The following is a 5,650-nucleotide window of genomic DNA, read 5'->3' on the forward strand; positions in this document are numbered from 1 at the left end:
ACAGGAATGTTTATATATAAATAAATAGTAATAAATATAATATAAAAATATAATAACTTCAAAAATATTGAAGTTAACATACGAGATATCAGATCATCTATCTATCTATCTATCTATCTATCTACATACATTATATATATATATATATATATATATATATATATATTAAGTCGTCCTGGCCCAGATGCAGCAAAATAGGCCCAAACCACGATACTACCACCACCATGTTTTGCAGACGGGATGAGGTTCTTATGCTGGAATGCAGTGTGCTCTTTTCTCCAAACAGAACACATCATATAAACCAAAAAAATTATATTTTGGTCTCATCTGTCCACAAAACATTTCTCCAATAGTCCTCTGGCTTGTCCACATGATCTTTAGCAAACTGCAGATGGCCAGCAATGTTCTTTTTGGAGAGCAGTGGCTTTCTCCTTGCAACTCTGCGATGCACACCATGGCTGTTCAATGCTCCTGATAGTCATCTCACTGATTAAAAACACCTCTGAACAGATGGACTCTGTTCACCCTCAAATTAACAGCTAATCATAGAAATTCACATACTTTTGCACCGCACAGAAATGTAACACTGGGTAATTTTTCGCAATAAATATTTGCATATTTATGCAGAAATATAGACAATGTCACTATATGCAACATGTAAGTATGTTGTTTTGAAAATCAAATGGTTTGGAAAGGCTAAGGCTGGCCGCACACTAGAGGATTTTAAGGCTCGGGCGTTTGATCTCGCGAGTGTCCATGAGATCTCGTGTCACTGTGAAATCGTTCCTACAATCATCAAGTGTGTGGTCTCGCGGTCTGCTGGAATCGTCTAGTGTGCGCGTTCAGAGGATTATAAGGCTAAAAATCCGTTGAAACTGTCTTCATGTCTGTGGTCTCACATGGTTAGATTTGAAAATCGTCTAGTGTGCAGCCAGCTTAAGCAAATGATTCATGATTTTTAGATGAACTATTTGTCAGTTCTGTGTCTTGTGTTTTTCTCCCCATGTTCTCTCCTTGACCCAGTTTCTCCCTCATATGCCCTTATTTGGTTTTCCTGTTCCTGTTCCCAATTGAGTCCAATTGATTCCAGCTGTGTTCCCCTTGTTATCTCATTTAGTCCTGAGTACTTAAGCCCTGTGTTTTCCAATGTCCATCATCAAATGTTATATGTCAAACCCCATGCTACGTGTGTGTTTCCCTGTGTTTGTTTATTAAAAACTGTTCCTGAGGAATTTCCTTCGTCTCCACGCTCCTTTGTCTCTTCCACAGTAGCAGATTGTGACAGAACATTCGACCTAAACAAGACAGTAAGCGGTGCCCCTTCTTCCCGTTTGGTTTCCGTTTTTTGCAAGTCTTTTTTTTCCCCGTTTCTCCCTGCGGCTATGAAAATTGCAGCACGATTCTCCGCCCTAGCCCGCCGGGATCTCCCGTTTGTGGAGTATGCCGGGAGTTCTGAGGGCTTGCCGTGATGACGGCGCTGGACGACGCCACGCTTAACTCTCTGTTCTGCCCCGTTGACCTCCCACGGGACTGAGCTGGAGGGAAGGAATCCTCCGGTGTCTGGGGATCTGGCCCCGATCCAGAACCAGGTCGCAGTCAAGCCCGCCGGCCGCTCTTCAATCAAGCATGCCGGCCGCTCAGCAGACAAGCTTGCTGGCTGCGGCACTCCACTCCCAAGCCCTCAACTGACAGCTGCCCAATCCTTAACCCCAAATCAAGGGAGGAATTTGAGGAGGAGGCGACTGTTGGCTCCAGCCCCCGACTCCGCTCCAGCCCCCGAGTCCGCTCCAGTGTCGGCTCCAGCCCCCATGTCCAGCCCAAGGAGGGCTTCAGTTCCCACGTCAAGCCCAGGGAGTGCCACAGTTCCAGAGTTAGGCCCACGGAGGGCCTCAAAAGCCGATATTCTCCCCAAGGATTTTTCTTTTGGGGGGGGTTATAGGGATCCATCCGTAGAGGTCGGGCTCCAGTGTCGGCTCCAGCCCCCACGTCCAGCCCAAGGAGGGCTTCAGTTCCCACCTCAAGCCCAGGGAGTGCCACAGTTCCAGAGTTAGGCCCACGGAGGGCCTCAAAAGCCGATATTCTCCCCAAGGATTTTTCTTTTGGGGGGGGTTATAGGGATCCATCCGTAGAGGTCGGGCCGAGTGCCGAGGCCAGGCCCCCTGAGTTCCCTGCTCCGCCATGGCCCCCTGAGTTCCCTGCTCCACCATGGCCTCCGAGTCTGCCTGCTCCGCCATGGTTCCCTGCACTGCCTGCTCCGCCATGGCTCCCTGGACTGCCTGATCCGCCATGGGTCCCGGAATGGGTACCATTCTGGCGGCCTGCCGTCCCGTGTAAGTCTGTACTGAGGGGCCTCCAGAGTGGGGGAAGTAATGTCAGTCCTGTGTCTTGTGTTTTTCTCCCCATGTTCTCTCCTTGACCCAGTTTCTCCCTCATATGCCCTTATTTGGATTTCCTGTTCCTGATTTAGTTCCATTGGTTTCACCTGTGTTCCCCTTGTTATCTAATTTAGACCTGAGTAATTAAGCCCTGTGTTTTCCCATGTCCATTGTCGAATGTTATACGTCATACCCCATGCTACGTGTGTTTTCCTGTGTTTGTTTATTAAAATCTGTTCCTGAGGAATTTCCTTCGTCTCCTCCACAGTAGCAGATCGTGACACTATTCTTATAACCCAGTCAGTGTGACACATTTGTAAATCTCCTTTTGTTCAAGCAGCATACAATGGTATTTGTATAAATAATTGAGCATATTCAAATATATATCTATTTATGTACACAGTTGTTAAATAAGTGGACAAACATAATAAAATGCGGGCTTTCACTTTTGTGACTGAGCCTCTCGTGTTTGTTGTAACTAACAGATGAAGCCCTCAAGTCAGAAACAGTGACTCTAATGGCGTGCTTACGGCTAATAAATTCTGTCCATCACACTGTGTTTGTACTAATTATGCTGAATACAGCTAACTATTGATGCATGCTGAACTATCTTGTCGTGATAAATCACATTAATTTTCTACCCAAATGTATTTTTGTAAACTGCTTTCATACAAATAAATCATATATACTCCTAATATGATATATATCCTAGAAAAAAACAAGCAGATTATACATTAAATTATTTTAAAAAAATTTAAAGTTTTGTTTCATTTCACATTATACGTTATTATGTGTGTGTGTGTCTGTGCCTAAAGAAAGTGTATGCTTAATATGCATACTTCCGTGAGTTTGTATTTTAATATTCTTGTGCAGCAACAGGGTCACTGTTGGCCGAGGGCTGTGTGGTATATATTGGCATATATAGTGTATGTGTGTGTGTGTGTGTGTGTGTGTGTGTGTTTTGCCATGTTTCTGTGCTTTAGTCTTAGAAAATGTGTGTTTTTAATATATTAACCGGGCAGCAGGGTAAAAGCTGTCTATGAGAGTTTGGCTGTGATATACAGGTGCATCTCAATAAATTAGAATGTCGTGGAAAAGTTCATTTATTTCAGTAATTCAACTCAAATTGTGAAACTCATGTATTAAATAAATTCAGTGCACACAGACTGAAGTAGTTTAAGTCTTTGGTTCTTTTAATTGTGATGATTTTGGCTCACATTTAACAAAAACCCACCAATTCACTATCTCAACAAATTAGAATACTTCATAAGACCAATAAAAAAAACATTTTTAGTGAATTGTCTTTTCCACGACATTCTAATTTATTGAGATGCACCTGTATTATGTGGGGTTAATGATGGAGATTAGACCGGCCTAGTGCACAGCCTTTCACAACACTGAGCTGCTCTCCGATTCTTCTTATCGCTGCACCATCAGATGTGTGATAAAGAAAAGTAGAGAAATTTAAAATGCTGTTCTGTTCATCTTAAACTTGCTAGTAGTTGCAGTCCTTTCAAAATAAGCTTTTAGCCTTTATACTAATGCATTTCTGCCTAAAGTTTTGGTGTTTATGCTGATGTCACTGTTATAACACTAGATGGTGTCAATATATACTGTATATATAGTCAAACTAAAAGTTAAATAAAAAATTATGACATTTCGAGACGCACACCTGTAAAGAAAATGCGGTTGTCAATCCCAAAAACTGACAGTGTGAACGTAGCCACAGTATATTAAAATAATGCAAAAATTGACTGACCCTTATTTTGTTACAAACCAATGTTACTTTTTTCTGTGGAATACATAAAAATAATCTTTAAATAAATATATTTTTAATTGTTCCTACTTTTCTGTAAAACTCCAAAAGGGGGGGGGGGGGCACCATAAAAGTAGTCCATATGACCATTATATTCGTCCGATATGTGCATTATATTCCATTTTCTGAAGTCATATTTGATTTGAAAACTGCAGTGCTAAAGATAATCAGTGAATAATAACTTAAATGTTTCAACATGTTCCTCACTTAAAGCTGTCATCTGACTTCAGAAGACTTGTAATATAGTACACAAGTCATATAGACCACTTTTATGGTGCTTTTATAGTTTGACCTTTTATCTGATCTCTGTGTGTTAGTCCCACTCTCTCTGCTTCTCCTCATTTGCCCTTTGTACGAGTTCAGAAAAAAAGCCTGGAGACCAGTTACTTCCAGCCCACCTCTCTCTCTCCCTTGCAAGTACAGATGAAGGAGCGCAAGATAAATATACAACTATATTTGGGAGGAATGTATACTGTATATCCTCTATACTCACAGATTGCAAAGCTATCCGTCATTTGACATTTAGATGTGCTGGCACAGCAAGTCCACTATCATGATGTATACCGGTATATAAAAGATGCATTGCTCAGTTCCAGAGAGTAATGAAATCCTGATGGACATATAAAGATTTCTGCAGTAGAAGGACTTTGGACCTTAAGGGATAAAATTGTGTACTATGCAAAATTTCAAGGGAGGCAGTTTGGCTAAATTATGGGACAGATTTCACTTGGTGGGAATGATGACAGTGAGGGATCATTTTTGATATATGTGTGACAGATCCTCATGTTTTTCTTCTTTGTATTACTGGAAGGGGCAAATATGACTCAGAATGGCACTGCAATTTTTTATTTAGTATCCTTGAGTTTTCTCACATAACAGCTGTAGCTATAATGGTTGAAAACAAAAATGGAAAAGGTCTTTGACCGTGTTTACGTCAATTGATCAAAAGCATTATCGAGTACCCTTACCTTCACAACAACTTCGACTCCATCTGTTCAAACCCTGCTGACTAGAAAACTGATTTTAATCACTTCTGACATGACCGTGGCTGTGTGTGTGTGTGTGTGTGTATATTTGTTCTCAGGTTAGCGGAGTTCAAGCATGTGTGAGCACTGACACATCTGATGTGACCTGTACTAGCAACACAGTCGCACATGCACACGCATATATGTGTGTGTGTGTGTGTAACATTGGAAAGATGACATAAACATGTGTTTGTATGTGACTAAATCACCAAGCAACAAAAGAAAGTTTTAATCCAGAGAGAATCCACTAAACAACTAAACAACTTTCTGGTCAGTTCTTGCTGTTGGTCTTTCCTCTTAAATATAAAATTACTAAAATGAATGAATGAATAAATCTGAGAAAAAAAAAACTATCCTAGGTTCAATTGGAAAAAAATAAGGTTCCAAAAGTTTTAATGTTTTTGTCTCGTCGCTCCGGCCAGGACACGGCATCA

This window comes from Sinocyclocheilus anshuiensis, unplaced genomic scaffold (assembly GCF_001515605.1).
Source record: "Sinocyclocheilus anshuiensis isolate Anshui unplaced genomic scaffold, SAMN03320099.WGS_v1.1 scaffold50, whole genome shotgun sequence".
In the NCBI taxonomy this organism is placed as follows: domain Eukaryota; kingdom Metazoa; phylum Chordata; class Actinopteri; order Cypriniformes; family Cyprinidae; genus Sinocyclocheilus; species Sinocyclocheilus anshuiensis.